This window comes from Podarcis muralis, chromosome 1 (genome assembly GCF_964188315.1).
Source record: "Podarcis muralis chromosome 1, rPodMur119.hap1.1, whole genome shotgun sequence".
NCBI lineage: Eukaryota > Metazoa > Chordata > Lepidosauria > Squamata > Lacertidae > Podarcis > Podarcis muralis.
This window is the reverse complement of record NC_135655.1, coordinates 114,147,792-114,170,702: the sequence shown is the minus strand read 5'-3', so window position 1 is coordinate 114,170,702 and position 22,911 is coordinate 114,147,792. Positions and strand designations below refer to the sequence as shown.

Genomic DNA, 22,911 nt, shown 5'->3' with positions numbered 1-22,911 from the left:
AGTTTTGTCGGTGTAATATACCACCTGTACACCATCTTCATTATGTTTTCCTTTAGTGCTGTACATGCAGTAAATTTCATATTTTCATTCCACACCTTTTCCCAATCCTCTAATTGTATATTATAACCAAAGTCCCTGGCCCATTTAATCATGACCGACTTTACCTCCTCGTCCTTGGTTTGCCATTCTAAAAGTATTCTATACATTTTCGAGATTATCTTATCATCATTGTCAATTATTTCTAATTGGAATTTGGACGCTTTTTCTATATAACCCCTTTCTTTAAGATCTTTATTAAACATTGCATTTGCTTGGAAGTAGTGCAGCCAATCATAAACCTGGTCTTTAACTTGTTCGTATGGCCTAAATTTCCATTTCTCCCCCTCTTTCACTACCAATTCTCCATATGTTATCCAATTTGGCCTCATGTTAATCTTTTTTACCGACATTACCTCTAGTGGTGACAACCAGTGCGGGACTTTGAATTCCAAAATGTTTTTATATCTATCCCAGACCTCTATTAAGGAACCCCTAATGACATGATTGATGAAACCTTTATGGACTTTCCTCTTCTCCAACCATAAGTAGGCGTGCCACCCAAACCTATTATCGAAGCCCTCTAGATCTAATAATTTGTTGTTATTTAATTTTATCCACTCCTTTAGCCAGCAAAGAGAAGACGCCTCGTAATATAGTTTTAAGTCCGGCATGGCAAAGCCGCCTCTTTCCTTGGCGTGCCGAGTCTCTAAAGGTATCTGAGGCTTGTGTCGCTGTTTGATGCTGTTCCAAGGGAGATCGGTGATCGCCCGGCTGCCCGCTGGTGGCTGGAACCAGCTGGGGGCCTGCCTGACACCCCTGTCTCCCCAGCAGTATCCCAGCAATTAGCTGGGGCCAATGGGAGTAGGAGCCCAACATCTGAGGGCCGCAGGATTCACCAATTTTGTACTAAAGAGAGGCAGGTCTGCATCTAGAGTTAACACACACCTGGGAGCTGAACGTGGCTAAAGCTAGAGTGTCTGCTCAGTGGTTGTGTGCAGGTAATGCCCCAATTTCAGTGCAGCACTTCACTGCAAGGACCAGTCGGCAGCCCTTCTCTTTTGTGTTGTGTAAAAGCTGTGGTTAGATTTTGAACCTACAGGAAGGGTTATAGTGTTCTTCATGAACTACATGGATATTTTGGGTTACTTTGTGGAATACTTACTTGCTTAACTAAAGATGGAGGGAAAATTCAGTTCAATTCACATTTTAAGGCGAATCTACCTACGGTAGTTGGCAGGTGAAGGGAAACGAGTGGCGCTGTGGGTTAAACCACAGAGCCTAGGACTTGCCGATCAGAAGGTCGGTGGTTCGAATCCCCACAACAGGGTGAGCTCCCGTTGCTCAGTCTCTGCTCCTGCCAACCTAGGAGTTTGAAAGCACGTCAAAGTGCAAGTAGATAAATAGGTACTGCTCCAGCGGGAAGGTAAACGACGTTTCCGTGCACTGCTCTGGTTCGCCAGAAGCGGCTTAGTCATGCTGGCCACATGACCCAGAAGCTGTACGCCGGCTCCCTCGACCAATGGTGTTTGTTTTACTGAAAAACCTGGGCCCAAATAATTTGTAAGGAGATACGTCCATGGAAAAAGTGAGGTCTGCAACGGAAATATCGAGACCATGCCCAGGTCTGTGTGCTTGATTTATTGCATTGCCGCTCCTATAGTAAATCTGCAACTCTTCCCATGAAACTTCATCCCTCCAGCCTGTAACCTTCAAGCCCAGGTGAGCATCTAATAATCCAACATTCTCCCCCTTTTCCCCTTCTTTAAAATGAATTAAAACTTATCATTAAGCAATAGAGCGTGTGTGAGAGAGAGGAGAAGAAATCTAGATTTGAGCAAGGTTCAATTACGAATCAAATGAGCTCGGAATTGGCAGACGAGCCAATAGCTTTCTCCCCACCCCAATTTATGACTCTCTAAATCCTTTTGTTGTTGTTATTATTTTTCACATTGCCCTCTGCAGACAACGCGGTGGAAACTATGGGGCTACCAAGTCCAGGGAGGAGCAAATGGCTTGACGGTCGTAAGCTTGATATGTCTGAAAAGAGACAGCTTAGGCTTCCATGGTGAAGAGAAAGGCATTGAGGGATGCACTCATTTCTAATGTTTATAAATAGGTATTGAGCCACTAATGCACAGTAAATACCTACATTCATTTTTTAAAGTTTCCTCAAGAACAGTAAGTAGATCAATTAGAGAGGACTACAAGTTCAGCATCTTTCCATGTACCATTAGTTGTTTAGTTAAGCAGCAGACAGTCCCTACACTATCTTTAATCTCTCTCTGGTGCGCCCCCCCCCTTCCGCTTCCCCCTTTTCTTTTTCTCCTCTTTTCCCAATCCAGGAACTCCTCTCATTAAAACTAACTCTTCTGAAATATGCAACACTGGCTAGCTAGCCTCACTTACTAATGGCCTCAAATTGATTCTTAATTACTTGCGATTTTGGATGGCATCCAATTAAAATAGCTGAAGTTTCCGGTCTAATGTGTATTGCTATGCCCTCTCGTAAGCAACGGCTGCTATGCAAAAACCCTTCAGAATTAAAATCATACCTCGTCGTTGGGGCTTTTTTTTTTTTTTTTTTTTTGGTACGGAAAAAAACCTTCCTGTGACAATTTATCATCAGGCTATAAAGGAAGGCAGCCCAACACTGTGAGGAGAGGGGGGGGATTACATTTGTGCAGTGGCTTAAGAAAAAGAAGGAACAGATGATACTAATTCAGAAGACGAGCAGGAAATCTTTTCAATAATTCACTGCATCTTTCCCATAGAACCATGCGTGCTATATATTTTCTAGGCTTCTGCTTGGGCTCTAGGGTGCTAAAGATTTCGTTTTCATGTTGGGTTTTCTCCCATATACACCCAGAGAGATAAATGAGGAACTGCAATGAGAGACATTATCTTTCTGATTATAAGAGAAATCAGAATAGAGGTGCTGGTTTGTGTGTTGAGTTTAATAATAAAAAGGCAGGGTGTCAGAACATGAAGATCGTGCAGGGGACTGTTAGGTGATAGCGGTGTGGGTCACATGACTAGCTTTTGTATTCAGCATCAATAATTCACTGCCTGCATGTGGGAATTGATCCCAGCCAGGATATCCCCAGAGGAGCTTACACACTGAAGCTGAAGTCACACTCTTTCCCTTTCTTTTTTTATCTGCAGATTAACATAGCCGGATCAAAAGCCTTTGTCTCCTGCGAACATCTTTTGCCCCAACATTTGCACCCAGGAAAAGAAAGAAAGAAGGAAAGGCTCTGTGTTTATTTGGGTAATGAATTGCAGTAATTAATGCACACATTGATTCTGATCCCAACTTTCCCCCTTAAAGGTCATTTCCATATTTAATTTATAGAAAGCGCATACAATTCCTTTTCAACAGAGCACAGCCCAGAATTCAAGAAAAAAATATCCGGTGCCTGCTCTGTGGAAAGATGAGCGAGTGAGGAGGGCAAGGGGTGAATTTCATATCATATTAAAAAGAGGCTGAACTGCAATGATTAGAAAAAATCATATTAGCTGTTTAGAGGGAGGAGCTACAATGGAGGCTGTAACTCAATCTGCTAAAGAAAATAATCTCACTAACTTTATGAAGATATATTGGATTTTTACAAGTGCTGGGATTGGTTCCTGATATCAGGACGCCATTTAGGGAATTTTACTATGAATCTTGTGGTAATTTTAAACTTTTTGTGTGTGTTATCAAAACAATAGCAAGCATATTACGTCCCACTGATTTCAGGTGGAGCATTAAATGCATGCTTAATACTGATACAAGTTTACCTGGGTGTAAGCTTCAGATTTAATGTAGTGAGACTTACTTTTGAATAAGAATGCATAGGCTTGTGATATATATCTCTTCCCCTGAAATTATTGCGACTAAGACTGCAATCCTATGCACAAATACCATAATGTACTTTGAACAGGATAGGACTTACCTCTGAGTATATATGTCTAGGCTGGTGCTGTTACAGCGCTTAAATTTGTCTGGAATGTGCCATGCATGTTTTGACTATGGGGCAATCCATATTAAAACACACATAAACATCCTATATATTCCTTTTCTTTAAGAAGCATCATTGTTCTGGGAGTTCCACAAGGCATGTAAACATGTCACATATTGCTTACAACTAAAAAATATCTTTCCGTTCTAAAAAATATAGGCCCCTCTCTTTACAATAAACTATCCAGTTATGACTCATTAGGGAAACGAAGAGGCAAAAATGAAATGAAATGAAATAAAGATTTCTGACCAGAAAAGAGGCATTTCTGAGATGCAAGAAGCTTAAGATTCTATTTGTGGGCAGCTAAAGATGTGATTTAAAACACACAGTGAGAAGCTCTGAAATATCCTCCTTTGTATTACCCTATAAGTAAAATTTCAATGTGTTTTTTCTTCCTTAAGGAAAGGAAATTGTATGGACCAGAGATGCATCTGAGGAATGCAGTCAGATGTTTAACTGAAATGCACAGGTGCTGTAAATGCAAAAATTAAATCTCTTCCCCACACCCTCCACCCCGGCAGAGACACACACTCATACAAGGACACAAAAAGGAAGAATTATTTGGAAGCACACGCCAGCTAAAGGAATACCTGATTAACCTTTCACTGACTCCTGGGATCACGTGATACAAAGCTTGCCTTCCTCCTAGAGTGATGGCTTTAGAAGAAGATGTTAAATTTAACCTCTGGTGCAATGATAAATTGACAATAAAAAATTCAATGGCTTGGTAATTACCAATCACTTTGGACATCGGCAACATTTTTCAGTTCTGTCAGCACTTATTGGCACAAAAGCTTCGGCTGAAATTCTCCCAGTCTCCCTTCTTTTTCAACTTTGTTTTGCACGATGCAGATTAAATCTGCCACCCTATTACGGATTCATTTTCCTAATTTTTCATGTCTGCACCATGCCCCAGCTGCACAAGGCTGATAATTGTGGAGTCCAGCCCTGATGATTAACATCAGAAGAATTAATTATGCCTGCCATTAAAATTCCAGGTTGCACGTGGTGATCAAGAAAAATTAAGCTTCTCCCGGCCTCTAAATCATCTCACCTTTCACAGGAGTGATAGTGCCTCGACAGCTAAACTGCTGTCTGTGTTTGACTAGAGGTCTAAACTATACACCCATTGCAAAACAGGCTAGATGTCCTGCTGGTAATTCCTGACATTCAGCTTGACTTGCTTAAACAACAACAACAGAAGGCATAGCATAACCCTATAAACAAAGCCCCCACTATCATGGATGCATGTTGGGGAATTAAAAAGTATATGGTGGAAGAAGCAGGAGCCTCACATGCCTAATGTCAGCAGCCAGAGTGCCACCATTTTCCAACACTTGCTAAAGTCAATCCACTATTCTTTAGCATAATCCTTTAAATGAAGCCCCCCCCCCCCCAGCAGACGAAATTGTGGGAATAGTGTATGGTCATATTCACACCTTATATTTAAAGCACTATGATACGACTTTAAACAGTGATGGCTTACACCAAAGAATTCTGGAAGCTGTAGTTTGTTAAGGGTGTTTAGAGATTTGGAACAGTGGTTTGCAGAGGGCCACAGTTCAGAAGGCAGAAGCTGGGAAATACTGGATGGGAACAGCTAGGAGAAGAAACACTGGAAGAGAGAGGGTTAACAGGTTCACCATCTCTGGACAGCATTCATTCCCACCTTCCCCAAAGAGACTGAGAGCTCAGTAAGTGTTAGAACAGAAAGTGCAGGGGGTACAAGCTCAGATTACAAAACGTAGGAGTGATGTAGATTAATAGGGACGGAAAGGCAGAGTGAGCCTTAATTTGGAGCACCGCCATTCTAAGAAGACGTGTTCTTTTGTCTCTCACTGTGGTTATTAAAGAACCTAACTGGTAAGACATTCCTTTTGCTGGATTTTCTTATTTACCGCCACGGGGGAAGAAGCTGATTCCCCAAAGCCTGACACATTGGACCTACACCATGCACCACATGCTGTGCACATGATGTCACATGCATGTGGGGCCACCTGAAGATTGAGGAGGCCCAGCTCCCTTAAAACAAATATCAAGTTGGTGCACCTGATTCTCTGAGTGGTTTAGCAATCAATCCCTCGTCAAAGGGAATTATGGGAATTGTACATGCAGGGTCAGAACTCTGGTTGGCAAGACTAGCCTCTCTCCAGTGAAGCCTGACAACAAGACAGATTAAAACAACAACAGGAAGGACCCAACTGTTGTTGGTAGGACTTCAGAGTTCCTTACAACTGAGGAGGAAGAGAAGGGGCGGTGGAGAGATGGCCTGACTGGAGTTCTCTCAGGAGGGAGAAGTTCCTGGAAAGAAGCTCAAGAGGCCACAGGGTGATGTCTCAAACTATATCCAACAGGTGCCCCAAGAAGGAACTGCTGGAGTGTTGTCAACTGGGGGGGAAAGCATGTGATGTAACACCCTGTCCCTAATAAACAACAAGAAACTATCCAGCTAGAAGTGGCTAATCATGTGCAGTTGACAATCCCCAATCAGGGTGGGGAACAAGGGGACATGGACACTGGGCCTTTTGGCATCCTCTTGCACATGGAAACCCAACAGAGCTACATCATAGACTCCTCTCCCATCAGTCAAGGCTTCTGATATTGACCTGAGACAAATGACTAACTCACCAAAGCCCTATTCCAAGCATTCTTGCTCCCGTGTTAACCAACAGGTTTCTTTGTACGAAAAGTGCAACCTTTTTTTTTAGTATAACCTTTGTGTGGTATATGTGCATAAGATTCCACATTTCCGGGGGGAAACAGGGGACATCACCGCTGCATACCAGAATGGGGAGGGGTGAGGTGTCATCGTGGTGCAAACATACCAGCAGGAACACTGGATTGGCTCCGCTGCTTCGTTTGCATCCCACCAACCTTGCTGCCAACCTTAATCCTCTCCCTTTCCTTCCTGGAGTGCTGCAACCCAGCAACCAGAGATCAGCTGAGCACTCCCACACCACACTATCATCTGCTGCAGACCCTACACAATGGATGTTCTGTGGTTGCAAGAAAGTCTTTGTGTGTGCAGCTATATGTGTAAAGGTCCCATCACTACAGACGGCTGAGCAATTCACACAAAGACTAGAGAGGGATGCTACTTGGAACACCCTCATTCCTTACTCCTGTACAGTGGTACCTGGAGGTTACAAATGCTTCAGGTTACAAACTCCGCTAACCTGGAAGAGTTACCTCAAGTTGAGAACTTTGCCCCAGGATGAGAATGGAAATCGTGTGCCGGTGGCGCAGCGACAGCAAGAGGCCCCATTAGTGAAAGCACGCCTCTAGTTAAGAACACTTTCAGGTTAAGAACGGACCTCCAGAACGAATTAAGTTTGTAACCAGAGGTACCACTGTAATGTACTCCCCTCGGCTGTACTTGAGGGACGATTCCAACAGATTCCATAGAAAAACGCTTATGTCCTGCAGAGATGGCAGCACCGAATCAATGGTGCATGCCCTCCTCGCGTGCACTCTGTACAAGACCTGAGGAATGATATTATTACCCATCTTTTATTGTCCATTCTGGGTCGCCCAACCACCGCCACAGTGTCTTTTCTCCTGGCAGATCAAGAGGAACAGATGACTGCAAAGGTTGCAAGCTGGGGCAATCAGAATATGGTCCACTATTTGACTGCTGATTCAGGACCCTAAACTGTGTTTTATATAATCAACTTTTATTTTGTTCTGTGTATATCGCAATGTTCTTTTGTTGCTATGGCCGATGGCTGATGCAAATCAAGTTTTATTCATTCATTCTTACTCCTGTGTCAACAAACAAGGAAACAAGAATACCTGCAGAGGACTCAAATGGTTCACCATGTTTTCTTCTTAATCATCCGTATTAATTAAACTGTGGCATGTGTTTTCTGTTACACATTCTAATATCTAATAAAGATGGCAGAGATCCACATATACCACTTTGTGAATGCTCTTCTTTATTAATGATCCTGGGGTGGCATTGAGTGTAGAATACACACACACACACACACACACACCTTTCAGCTATAAGTCTCACAACCAGAATTGTCTTTTAAGTGACAGTTTGTCTTCCCTTCTTTTTCTCCAAGGTTCTCAGATCTTAATATTTAATATTTCTATTCCAAGAGCTGTTTACTTGAAAATGCTAAAGGAGCGGGGGATGATGCATATAAACTCCAAAAATATACTACACTGACAAGCTGATATACAGTGTGTACAATGTTCTCGCAGAACTGTTTACAAATACAAGCCATTTTCAGGCAATCTTTATTTCCCTCCTACAATCTATTTGCTGGACAGTGTAGGATGTAGTCTTCCGTAATGCCCAGGGAGCCTGAATATAACTGTCTTTAGGGTAGTAATATAAAATAATCTAATAGCTGAAGAATCTATCCACAATCGTGTAAAACTGAAGTGCTGTGATCCATCTGAACCAATCTGTTGTCATGGACTTTGATGGGATTAAATCATTCTAAATCCAAATTCTTCAGATGAATTCACAGTTGTATATCAACAGTGTTGGGGGGGATTTAACCCCTTCTTTTCTAACATTCGCCTACTCCTGAGAGAAAATTGCTTTTTTATTTTTTTTATTAGCCAAGCATCTTGGAGAAATTGAAATATTCAGCCACAAAAGTAGATGTCTTTGGCATTAGAGGGAAATCTTTTACTTTTGCAACTGTTATAAACAGGAAATAATGGTTTCAATGCTAGGTAAAGGCAACAATATTACTTGGAAATAAACTGATAAAGGAATGAAAACAGATTTCTAAGATTTTTAGGCAAAGGAGTAATGAGTAAGGAAAAGCCTGTTGATTGACTCATTTCAAAAATGATTGCTGCACGAGCAACTCAAAGTGAATTTGATCTAGCCTAGGGTGTGAAATTTACTAGAGCCATAAAAACTAAGATGATATGCATTTATCATGCACTTTTTTCTACTCTATGTTTCGTTTCCAAATTACCATAATTGTGTATATAGCAGAGAGAGCTTGTGAGAACTTGCAACAGGGAGACAGTTTGATGAACGGGTGTAAATATCATGCACCAAATGGTGACTGTCACTCACAACTATACAAAGTGCATGCATAAGCAATGCCTTCTGTGGAACCATAAAGTAATAGTTCTGATGGGGATATCCATATTAGCTGATAATAAGAAGCAGATTTTGAATATATACTTTGCAGAATTAAAGCAAACAGTGGCATAGAATCAATTACCTTCACCTATAAATATGTTACACAACTGGAAGGCCCAGAACGTTCAGAGATTGATTAACTCCTACTGGAAATCATGTGCCAAATGAAATACGAACAGCTCCTTTCAGACGTTTTAACTTTAAATCCTAAAGTAAATCCTAACTTGAAACATACCTCACAGTTATAGCAACGGATATTGTATTCTATATAAAATAGGCCATTTAGTACTTGTGATCATTTTATTGCACTGTCTCACAAATGACAACTAGTAGAGCGTTCAAGATTAAAAGAGCATTTATTGTATTTGTAACAGTATTCCAGGAATGCCATAAAAATGAAGGGTGAAGTCATACATTAAAACATTTTAACAACACGGCTTAATTGAAATAGTTGGAAGAGTTCCGTTTTCGAGGGCTGGGATCCAAACTGCTTCTCAGTCACATCCCAAGGCTTGGGCACACCTATGGAGTTTTCCTCTTTTTTTCCCTTCGAGGGAAAGAAAAGGCCACACCAGTTTCAAAAGCAGTTTGCCATGCAGATTTGCGTGGATGGGTAGGATGGGGGGTTACTTTTCAAGAGACACAAGTCTAAAGCCCTTTTGGGATCATGGAAAAAACAGAGCCCTAGCTAGGTGATCTTGCGCCCCTGGCAGAACCGTCCAGATTGTACCCCCTAGCCACGGACAATAGCTCTTCTTTCCATCTCTCCTCTAACCCCCACCCCTTCCACCCAATCAATTCACCCTCTATTAAAAATCATTTATTATGTACGTTTCCAAGCACAATTCAAAGTGTTGGTGCTGACCTTTAGAGCCCTAAACGGCCTCGGCCCAGTATACCTGAAGGAGCGTCTCCACCCCCATCGTTCAGCCCAGACACTGAGGTCCAGCGCCGAGGGCCTTCCGGTGGTTCCCTCACTGAGAGAAGTGAGTTTACAGGGAACCTGGCAGAGGACCTTCTCGGTAGTGGCGCCCGCCCTGTGGAATGCCCTCCCATCAGATGTCAAGGAAATAAACAACTATCTGAGTTTTAGAAGACATCTGAAGGCAGCCCTGTTTATACAATAATCAATATTTATATTTATCGACATATTTTAGCCAATTTTGCGCGCGCCCCATTGCCTGCGCTCCTGGCAGGGGCTCACCTTACCACCCCCTAGCTATGGCCCTGCGAACAAGCCAAGAGATTCTTTGGATCCTTCTGAAGAAGTCCATGCTAATTCAGTTTGGCCAGATTTTGAGTGTATCCCTACTAATCCATCAGTAACAGCTTGAATGTGCAGGTAGGCTAACGTGCACCTACTTTGTTTTCCTCAGGACTTGTTGAGGTTCTGGCAAGTTCTGGGTGAAAAAAGCCCTGGTTTTCCTGCAATGCGCCTTGAAAATGTAAGCTCGCCTGGGGAGAGGCCTAGATGTGTGGAACTGCATGTTTGAAGGTCCTAGTTATATCTTCAAAATGTCTTGTGCCTAGAGCAGGCACTTCTTCCCCAACCTCTTAAAGCCCACATATGCAGGTTACATATGCTCTATTTACACTGGAAGTGCACCCCCAAATATGTGCAACAACCCACTCCCTGTGGGTTTTTTCCAGACAAACTGTTTATTGAGCATGTGTCCAGATTCGCTTGCACAAATGCAGAGGTTAGATTACTGAGTGTTCGTCCTGTTTTGTTTATGGGGAGGTTATACAAATAGGAGCATTCTACCTGAATTCATCCTGATTTCCTTGTGTGGTGTTTATATGTCTTCCCATTGGTGTTTCATTCATCCTACACTTTTTAATGTGTTCCCATGTCACTTTTCTACCAAAAGCCTTCAGGGTTGTTGTTGTTTTTTTTGGGGGGGGGTTAAGCAGGTTTATTGCAGCAGGGCAACAAGGTGCTTTAATCCGCTTTAATGGTGCAAACCTAAATTTATAGTATGTGCTTAAAAACCCTCCCACAAAATACTAACACTCTGGAGGCAGTATGATCACCAACTTCCAGCAGTCAATTACTCCTGCGGTTATAAAGTTTAACAGCTTGCATGAAGCAACAGGCTGGGTAGCGGACAGGATGTGCAGAAATGCACTGACAAATCACACGTGCAACTCATTTTTCTGCTTACCATGTTGCACAGGTTAACTTTTTGGAAACATACATGGCAAATACATGTGCAAAGGGCCTCGCCACTTTTTCTTAAAAGCATTTGCAAGATTTACTTGATTGATTGATTGATTGACTGACTGACTGATTGATTGATTGATTGATTGATTGATTGATTTACTTCTTATATTTATAAGAAAAGTTTGGATCTGATATCCCGCTTTATCACTACCCGAAGGAGTCTCAAAGCAGCTAACAATCTCCTTTCCCTTCCTCCCCCACAACAAACACTCTGTGAGGTGAGTGAGGCTGAGAGACTTCAGAGAAGTGTGACTAGCCCAAGGTCACCCAGCAGCTGCATGTGGAGGAGCGGGGAATCAAACCCGGTTCACCGGATTACGAGTCTACCGCTCTTAACCACTACACCACACTGGCTTCCATCATGGACCCCAACACATGCAGTTCTTGAGAGGTCTCTCATCTCAACACTGACCACACCCAGACCGGCTTAGCTTCTGGAAGCCTCCTCTGTCTTCAGACCATACCCTGAACCTCAGTTCAGGCATTCAGGGGAACACTCGGAATGTTGCAGTCCCCAGCCCACTTTTTCCATGTCTGGAGCTGGCCTGTCATAGGTGGAATCTACACACATATAAAAACCGTTCTGAAATGTTTGGTTTTTTTAAGCGTTCTCAAAATTACATTCTATCACCATCTAGTTTCACATTGTATATTGCACTTAAAACACACTTAAAACATTTTATTTGCAGCTGTATAGTTGAGTCTCTAGTCATATATTTTTCAGTGACACGGCATTTTGGATTAACTTTCTGGTTCATAGCCAGTTTTCAAAATCCTAAACACGTTGCCAAAGTTAATGGAATTTGCATCCAAGAAGTATGTTTAGCAGCACGGTGTTATTTTAAGGCCTTTCAATTCCAGTAACCTTCTGCTGAAGCCAGTGGGACTATACCATTGTAGACAATATAATGCCTCCATTCCTTTAATAGGTACCCCACTAAATTTGTCACGAGAAGCAGTAGCTATATATCTCTGTGTATCTACTGTAAGTTTACAGTAACAATATTCAGTAAATGACTTCTTATTAACAATATTGCTTAGCCAAATAAAGAATAAAAATCAAAATACACATGGGAAGTAGTGATTAATAACACTCTACTTTGTTAGACTCTCTGTTGATGAGGACTTGCTTGTTGGGTCAATAGTTCATCCCTGGGGATTTCGTTTCTTTTCTTTCTTCTTCTTCTTCTTCTTTACACACTGCTAATCCATGCTCCTAGTCTGGCAAACAGGCCGCAGAGTTTCTCTCATTCCCTCAGTTTTACAGCATCAGCCACACTTCCCCTTAAAAATATCTTAATTCTGGAACAATAATACTATCCTCCGTGGGCTATAAAAATAATGAAACTGAGCAGATTGCTGGTAATGTAATATATGCTGCTTTAAATCAATAATGTAAAAGGGAAAGGGAAATCCAGCCAACCATACGAGTGTGAAAGAACTGTTTAAAAAAAGAAACCCACCACGCTAAGGAACTATGGAATGGATCTCTTCATCTAACCTTCCAAGGAGATTTCAGTAGCTTTTCATTAATGCCCATTTTTAAATACATTTTGTTGCTGTCCTATTACAGTCAGTGCTGGTGCCCTTTCCAAGAAGGATAGGAAATCCTCACATAGACCTTCTGTAAACAGCAGGGCTCTCTCTAGCGCAGAGCTGAGCAAGGAAGGAGAACCATCCGTGTGAGAGGAGTTTCCCTTCATTCGTTACAAGATAACCAGTGGGCTAGCAAAGGTCACAGTACAAATGAGAGACAATTATCTGAGGGAGGCCTTGCCAGAGACAAAGATAAATTAATATGGATCTGGGGAAGCTGGGCCGAAGAGAGGATTAAAAAGATGTCCTCTTCGCCTGACAGCGGTGTGACAGAGGACACCCGGTGGCATGCCCTACCTTAAGATGCCAGGTCTTATTTACACACGTTAATTGGAAATGTCAGGAAAATAGAGTGTCGTCATACCTCTTCTTGAATCGGAGGGCCAAATCCTATGGCTGGTCACTTGTGGGTGGAGAGGCCAGAGCTAGAAAGGAAGAGCAGAGAGGTTGAAGAAGAGTAGCTCCATTGGATGGGTGGGTACTCAGCTAGGTTTTACTCAGAGTAGAACCACTGAAATTAATGGACCTAACCTAGTCATTTCAATGGGTTGACCCCACCTGACGTTTTTGTGTGTGTTCCCTTCTCAGCTGTGCTATCAGACTGGAAAACTCACAACAGCTGCATTTCCTAAGCATCTCATGGTCCAGCCTGATTTCTTTTTTAAGAAAAGGGAGGGCTGGGATGAGGGTGAAGCAGGGACGCCAACTTGAATAAAATTTTGAAGGGGGCCCGCCCTGCATAATCAATTACAAGATGCAGCGCAACACCCCCCCCCCCATTTAAATGGCAATGCCCAATGATTTTTTGGGGGGGTGGCCCGCTCAAACATTTTATTGGTGGACCTGAAGGGACCTTGGCCACTAGGAGTTGGCTCCTGTGGGGTGAAGTGTGTGGTGGGTGCAATAGTTTGGGCTGGGGAGATAGGTGAGGGCAATATTCAGATATGGACTTCAAGTTGTGTTCTGTGAAGGTCAAACCGTAAAACATGGTGGCCCTTGATTCTACCTGGCAGACTTTCCATAGATACAAACTGGTGAGAAGGCATTGACCACTTCCACACTCTGCTTGAAAAGTCAACGAACCGCCTTCTAGAGTAAAGAGAATTGGCAGAAGCCTGCTTAGAAATCAGACATCTCCCCCAAAATCATGCTAGGAGTTTGTCTTTCTCTTCTTTTCCATGCTACCAATCACGTTCTTCTGAGGCTGTTCAGCTCTTTGATATACACCAGAGCAGAGGGGAATGCATCAGGAAGGAAGGTGGCTTGAATGGAAGCAATGGAAACCATGCAGGAAGCCCAACAGAACACAAGTAATAGCTCAGCATCAAGCCCACTTGATGGCTATGACAGGGACAAAGATGCAATTTCTCCATAACTTTTGTGTCTTCTCAACAATGTCCAGCTGAGTATTTGGGGGTAGTGCACGTCCTTTTCAAATCTAGCACAGAACCTTCCATATCATGCTGTGGGGTGTTTGCCAGGCATGCGAGGATAAAGTTGCTCGCTTCCGTCTTGCCTCACATGCTACAATTGTGGTAGATCAGTCAGTGGAGATCTCCAGTGCACTAACTGGGCCTATTATTGTGGATTACCTTCACTTGGTGGAGCCTGGTGATGTGCACAATGTGCCTTGCACATCTTTATGATCAATCCATGCCCCTCTGGATATTCGATGTTATTAAAATGTAACAAGCTCAGAAACTTCATTCTCCTTTTCTTTTTTCCACAATTTAATCTTCAGCAGATCCAAAAGAAGGCCTTTGAATTTTGCAGTAAATTTTGCTCACCATGCACACATGACGGCTTTTGTGAGTAAAAAAACTATTATTATTACTCACCCTCCATTTGAAATGGAAATAGCCCCTTGGACAACATATAATTCTATGTAGGATTGGACACTCCCAGTGTCCCTATTTTCCAGGGACAGTCCCAGATTCATAGAAGCCATCCTGGTTTCTGATTTGATCCCAGAATGTCCCACTTTTCCTTAGGACGTCCCTTTTTTCATTGGAGAGATGCTGGAGGGTATGGAGTTATGTGACCCCCAAGTCAAGGAGATAACTAACTATACAACCTTCATCTGAAGGCAGTCCTGCATAGGGAAGTTTTTTAATGTTTAATGTTTTATTATGTTTTAATATGCTTTGGAAGCTGCCCAGAGTGGTTGGGGCAACCCAGTCAGGCGGGCGGAGGATAAATAATAAAATTGTTGTTGTTGTTGTTGTTACTATTACTATTATTACTACTACTACTATTGAAAAGGCCATCCCTATTTTCATCAGAGAAATGTTGGATGCTATAGGTAAGTCAGGTGATGTTTGTGCACCAGAAAAACGACAGATTAAAACTGAATTGAGAGCTCAACGCTTGCCCCTGTGGTCTTTTTCATAGGAAATCCTGCCTCAGTGCCTCGGCATGAAAACCACTGTTTTAGAGGAATGCTATTTTAGAGCACCTTTAGTGTGGAACTGTTTGATGGATGATACAGAACATAATTTCACCAGCTGTTTATATGTATTCGGAGAGAGCAGGGTGCAATATACCTTCTGCGAAGAAGTCAATGTCTTTTCTTTTCATCTAGGCCAATGTTTAATAATTAATACTTATTTATTTGCATAACTTTGCATGGTACCTATAAATCTGAGAGGGCTTTATCTCACATGTGGTGCAACAGTAAATAAAAGTGAAAGGAAGTAGCTAACAGAGGGTAAATGAACACACCAAGGTTACAGCCAGATTCAGAAGCTTACAGTACATTTCACAGTCCGGCTTTCTTTCAATATGAAAGTCGCTTCAGCATAGGGGAATAGCCAGGGCCACAAAAGTATTTCATATTCCCTCAACATTTCTCTGATGAAAATAGGGACGTCCTATTCCATAATATTATTATTAATAATGCTATTATTTATACCTTACCCATCTGACTGGGTTGTCCCAGCCACTCTGGGTGGCTTCCAACGTATATAAAAACATAATAAAACATTAAACATTTTTTTACAAAAAACTTCCTTATACAGGGCTGCCTTCAGATGTCTTCTAAATTACTTATCTCCTTGCATAAATCCATACCCTCCAACATTTCTCCCATGAAAATAGAGACATCCTAAGGAAAAGCACAACATTCCAGGATCAAATCAAAAACCGAAACGGCTTCTTTAAATACGGGACTGTCCCTGGAAAATAGGGACACTTGGAAGGTCTAATTTCGGAGCTTGGTTGTGAGGGAAAGCCTTATTGGGCCTCTTCTATAAATCCACTTCAGTGACATGCTTTATCACTCAGGAGATATTGGGTGACAGCTATTTACTTAATTGCTTGGAAAAACCCAGCCAAACAGGGGTGTCTCGAGTTTGCCATCTTGTTCATTTCCTGCCTCTAGATTTACAGTTTAACAACATTTGAACTTTCCGGGTTTTAAGTGTCCGAAGAATAAGGGACGCATTTCAACCCCATGAAGTGCAACAGCTGGGACCATCTCCTCCCTACATCCAATCTCCTTCCCCTCACTTCTCCCTTCACATAAGGCCGACAACAGAGGCTGTATATTTGAACTCCACGGTGTGCGGTCTCTCAAGCCCAGTCATTGACATGTAGCAAACTATCCTAGTAAAAGCTCTCGATCAAATTCAGAGACCTCTCCTCGCTTTCCTGCTTTTCCTGCCAGATTTCTTTAGATGGACAGGAATTCTATATGATAGAAACACAACTCTCTTAACGGAAAATGTCATCACTTAGGTATACGAGAGAGTGCCTGAGATGTGTCTGTAAACCCGAGGCTGCTGTCTGTTCCAGATTGTGGCAACTTTTAAATCTGTCAGCACAACATGAATTCCATATTAAGCTGCTTCCCGGTGCTTTAGCCAGGAAGTAAAGAGGGGCGCATACTGTAACATTTATGGGCGGACTGGTGCTAGGTCAACCATGACATCATTCTCCACTCTGCTGAGCCTGTAATGAGGTGAAAAGGCGGCTTTGAAACAACATAGCACTTTATTTATTAGGATATTTTAAGTGTGCTTGTATTTCAATTTATGATAACCCCACCACTTCCCACCGTCAAACAAATACTGTGGATTATAGCTCTCCTGCAGAGCAAAGCAAAAAAGAGTTGAGGGCTAAGGCCTCTTTTTGGCTGGCGAAAGATTTAATAGGCGGGCCCCGGTGGGAGATTTCTCCTGCCGAGAGGAAAACCCTGTCGTGGCAGCCCAGCCGGTTAGGAAAAAGTCGTGCAAACGTTTGTTGTGTTGCAGGTAAACATAAAAATGCAAGCTTAAACATGGAAAGCTTAATGCTGGTGGACAACAAAAGAGGTTTAAAGACCCTCTCAAGGCAAATCTTTAAAAAATGTAGTATAAACACCGACAACTGGAAAACACAGGCCTGCGAGCACTCCAGTTTTAGAATAGCCTGACAGGGCTTGCTGATCAGAAGGTCAGCAGTTCGAATCCCCATGACAGGGTGAGCTCCCGTTGCTCGGTCCCTGCTCCTGCCAACCTAGCAGTTCGAAAGCACATCAAAGTGCAAGTAGATCAATAGGTACCGCTCCGGCGGGAAGGTAAACGGTATTTCCATGTGCTGCTCTGGTTCGCCAGAAGCGGCTTAGTCATGCTGGCCACATGACCCGGAAGCTGTATGCCGGCTCCCTTGGCCAATAAAGCGAGATGAGCGCGCAACCCCAGAGTCGGCCACGACTGGACCTAATGGTCAGGGGTCCCTTTACCTTTACCTTTACCAAAGGTGTCATGGACTTTGAAGATGCTCGAACTCAGGACAAAAGGGAGAAACGTGCCAAAAGGAAGGCATGTTTGGCAAACCCTCACCGTGATCAACTCGCACCCGGAAACTTATGTCCCCACTGTGGAAGGACGTGTGGATCCAGAATTGGCCTCCTCAGTCACTTACGGACTCACTGTTAAAACTGTGTTTATGGAAGACAATCTTACTTGGCTACAAGTGATCGCCTAAGAAGAAGAATCTATAAATCATAGACGCTAATTTTTATCGTATTTATTTATTTGAACTTTTGTTATTGTTTCTCCCAGTCATGGGAAGGGGCAGAAAATTACTTGGAGGCTGGAATGAAATGGACAAGGGCCAGCAGACTTGAAGTGGGTAGAAATTATATTCTGACCTAATTTCTGCTACCATGGCAGAATGTCAAATAAGAAGCTGTAAGCGAACTCCAACTTTGCCTCAATGAATTAAAGGTCACCCACAATAGCACAGCCCTGTGGGCGGGTGTATTTAAGTAAGTCCCATCAAGTTCAATGGGGCTCACTCCCAAGTAACTGCATGAGTTTGCAGGCTGAATGTGGCTTTTAAAAAACAGCAAGCAAATGACATTTCAGCAGAGATGAACCCTGTCTTTTTACATAAATTAAAAGCTTCTGACTGAAGGTTGCCATCACCCACAAGCACATATGACTTTGAACAAAGCATGACACTTTTCCCCAAGACTCCTGTGGGGATTCATGTTAATTAGCAATGAAGGTTAGATATAACAACAATGGAGAGAGAGAGATGGAAAAGCAAGAGATGGCTCCATTCTTCCTATCAGGGTTTGTCAACCATGGATTACAAATGAGCAGGCCATATATAACCACTAGATAACCATCAGCTGAAAGGAAGGAAGCGTTTAGAGATACGGCATTCCTCTTACTGGGTGGGTCTTCTTTAAACCTTGCACCCTGTATTTTAATTTTACATTCTTTTAAAATCACAGTTTGACAGAAACTCAAAGACAGGGTAGAAGATGTTGATACTTACACTTCTAAGTTCACAGTTGTTGAAATCTCTCCTGATAAAGATCAGATAGGCGGAAAGGCTGGCCTAAATGCTGAGTGGCTGTGATGAAATAGAATACATATTTAAAATACTCTGTGAAACGGAAATAACTACTGTGGAAAACAGCATACACATTTTGATTTTCAGAGCTACACAGAGAGAGAGAGAGCTTTCCTTTTATGTGAGTGCAGAAATCCTTGAGCACATATACCAAGGTTTCTTTAGATCTCATTCTGGTTACCCTCTAATGCAGTGTACTTCAACCTTGGGTCCCCAAATATTGTTGGACTACAACTACCATTACCCCCATGGTCAGGGATGATAGGAGTTGTAGTCCAACAACATCTGGAAACCTGAGGTTGAAGAGCACTAGTAATACATCAGCATTATTTAACATTACACATTATGTTTTGAACCAGCAAATAATTGACCTTTTTTAAAAAAAATTAAAAATAAACTACTTCTCTAATCTAAAGGGTGATTAATTCATGAGGGGAACATATACCTTTTAGAAAGTATTCACCCAACTCAGTGCTGCTAAGAAAGAAAGAAAAATTAAAAGAGAAAAACTTTCACAATTTTGGTTCAGAATGAATCCTGGAAATGCATGCAGTAAAAGCAGGAATGAATCTGGGTCTGAAATTCATATTCAAGATCCTGGAGACTATATTGGTCTCAACCACTGATGGGAGTTGGAGTCTAACAACACCCAAAGAGCCAAAAGTTATACATTCCTGTTTAAAATCAGCCCATTTGTAGAACTGATTTCACAAGGCAAGCAGTAGGGCATACTTTATCTAATCTACAGACGCCCTTCAAAATTCGCACGTTTCCAGATTTTGCTATCCAGCCAAGTAATGTGTACAAAAAAATGCATATACTTAAAGTAAAAATTGAAGTATTAGTGAAAATAACATACACAAAGTATTTATTTGGGATAAATGGCTTTGCAAAAATGTACATCATGGGCAGATCTGCATACAAGCGTGTCTATATTAAGAGAAACATGCACTGCAATGCTACTGAATTTTCATGAAGACTTTTAACAACGCATGACTGGAGAAGTGAAAAATAGAGAGAAACTGAAAGAAACTGGGATTCACAGAGTCAACCTTCCTAGGTTCAGCTAGCTCCCGGAGAAATCAGTGCATCTGTACATTTCACTGCCTAAGTGAGGTTTGAGCCTGGAGTAAGGCAATTGTTTACAAATGTTCATTTCTGCACACTGCCCTGTGCCATATGGTGTTCTGAAATGCAAGAGGAAGGATTATTCTTCTGAATCTCGCTCTACCCTTGAAACCAAGCAACTCCCTTAAATGCCCTTTGTCACATTTCCCGTCGTTTAGAAATCTCAGGATTCTCTTTTACTTTTTATACTCTTGTTACTTTGGTTCACCCTTTCTTATCGTCCCTGAGCAGGGGAGCCGAGACGAGAAGGGGGATGTAGACAATGGAAAGCAATGCAGAAGCAGCCAATGAGTCAGAAAACCTCCCACCTTTATCCACTCCCAATCAGTACCAGCTGTAGCCCAATTAAACTTAATCTAGTCACATGCTCATGTGTTCCTCAGAAATTAGAGGAAATCAATTCAAATGCTAATGAGAAAACCCATAATTTATTATCTGCTGAGGAATGCATGTTACATTAATTTTAACTGTAAACAATTATTTTATTGCAAGATTAATTGCCCCCATTTTGCACAACTTCCTCTTTTCATATATTTTTTTAAGGAATTAGTTTTCTGCGGCTCTTTTTGTTGATCTGTCACAGAACTTTAAGACTTTCTAAAAAAGGATAATCAATTTAGGGGTAAACTACAATTGCTGTTTTCTGTTCTTCTGTCAAAGGGAAATGTGATAAATGCCTAGGGCAAAGCATGGCGAGATCCAGTTAAGGGCTCTGGATAGAAAGAAAGAAAGAGGCAATAAAGCATCACATGAAAATAAGGAGCTGCATAAGCCGAAGGTTCTAAAATTTCAGTCTAGCCACTTTTACGATGTTTTGATGTATCTTCCATGCACTTGGAGCAGCCCGTTCGGTGCCTGTCATGCAAGAAGCAACTTCTCCTCTCAATAACCACCTCATAGCCTATCTAGACAAGCTTAGTTGTTCAAGGAAACATGCACCAGTCTTGTTCACCACCTGGAGGAACATTAATTCCCAGGCAGTATTCCAGACATTGTTGATAAAGATAAAAAATGGAGGAAAAATTGCTGGAAAAAATTGTGAGGCAACCCAAATAATTATCTGGAATGTTAGGGTGTGTGATCTGCTCAATTTCAGTTCTCTTGGTTTCTCATTTTCCCAGTCTGAAGTCCACTTCTCCTTTCCAGAGCAATTTGCAACTTTTTTGGAAAGTCCCCGTGAAAATTCATCAACGTTTTACCTCACATTTCTGTGCATTGTTGTATGCAATTCTGCCCAAGCCCTAATATAATGCACTGTTGCATATCAGTTTTCTGAACATAGGGATTTTTACACATATTTTGCTTTGGTATATGCATTTTTGTACTTGTTACTTGCTTAGAGGAATGAATTGCAAAATTCAGAGGAGTGCAATTTTTTTAAGGGTGGCTTTGTGACGGTTCTCACATTGTTTCGTAAAGTGTCGATTACCTAGATTCATCTTCAAATGTGAACTGAATCAGAATTCTCCTCCATTCCTTTATGAACATTTTTATAGCACACATAGCCATACTACAAATTACATTGTGATGAATGTGTGTTTGTTGATGTATGTATGCTTCACTCTCACACACTTATGAGAATTTTTTTTTAATTAAAAAAAAACCCCACAATTTTCTCACTAGTTGCCTGAGCTCGTATCAGGAAATTCTGGGCCTCAGATTTGACTGTGTGATTTGCCACACCACTCACATTCCAGAACAATATAATATTTTGATTTATAATGAATAAATAAGTAGATAAAGTCTATGTTCACTTCAAAATCATGAGTAAAAGGGGGCAGACCTTCTACTTCCCTCCCTTGCAGTGTTCCAGAGTCTGCTGAAGATGCCCTCTTGTTGTTCTAGCATGTCTTGACCAAGCAGGAATTCAAAGCAGGGCATTCTTGGTGGCGGCCCGCACAATTATGGAATTCCCTTCCAAATGGCTTTTGCTTGTCCCCACATTGGTCTCATTTAGGTGCAAGGGAAAACGTTGGTTTCCGATAATTAATAAATCAATCCCATTAGTAATTGAATTGCCTCAAATTGTTGCTCTTACTTACAACCATTACTAACCAAATCGCTTAGCTTTTTAGATTGCGGGGTAGGGGCAGATTTGATAAAAATCTCCAAGACAGCATCTTCCCCAGGGCCAGCCCACCCATGAAGCAAGGCGAGGCAACTACCTCAGGTAACAGGATCCAGGGGCAGCAGATATGGCCTCCAAGGAATGAATCATCCACTCCTGATGCTGTTGTCACAATGACAGCAATAGCTGTGGTGCATTGTTTGGAGGCCAGATCTGCTGCCACCTCAGTAGGCCCCACCATCTCTGAATATTTTTGGTGAATAATAATAATTTATTATTTATACCCTGCCCATATGGCTGGGTTTCCCCAGCCACTCCAGGCAGCTCCCAACAGAATATTGAAAATGAGATAAAACATCAAACATAAAAAACTTCCCTAAACAGCACTGCCTTCAGATGTCTTCTAAAAGTCAGGTAGTTGTTTATTCCCTTGACATCTGATGGGAGGGCGTTCCACAGAGCAGATGCCACTACCAAGAAGGCACTCTGCCTGGTTCCCTGTAAACTCACTTCTCATAGGGAGGGAACCACCAGAAGGCCCTCGGAGCTGGACCTCAGTGTCTGGGTAGAACGGTGGGGGTGGAGATGCTCCTTCAGGTATACTGGGCCGAGGCCGTTTAGGGCTTTAAAGGTCAGCACCAACACTTTGAATTGTGCTTGGAAACGTACTGGGAGCCAATGCAGATCTCTCAGGACCGGTGTTATGTGGTCCCAGTGGCCACTCCCAGTCACCAGTCTAGCTGCCGCATTCTGGATTAGTTGTAGTTTCCGGGTCACCTTCAAAGGTAGCCCCACATACAGCGCATTGTAGTAATCCAAATGAGAGATAACTAGAGCATGCACCACTCTGGTGAGACAGTCTGCAAATAGGAGGAGCTGCTGGTCTCCCCCCACC

The 22,911-nt window shown here is 42.2% G+C and overlaps 1 long non-coding RNA gene across 1 annotated transcript; it reads left to right on the top strand.

The window, feature by feature from the left end:
- Positions 1 to 1,562: 1,562 nt before the first annotated feature.
- On the top strand, positions 1,563 to 4,783 carry LOC144328079 (uncharacterized). The gene is made up of 3 exons (XR_013393340.1): positions 1,563 to 1,758; positions 3,202 to 3,307; positions 4,442 to 4,783. It is a non-coding gene; the product is annotated as an uncharacterized LOC144328079 (long non-coding RNA).
- Positions 4,784 to 22,911: the final 18,128 nt, after the last annotated feature.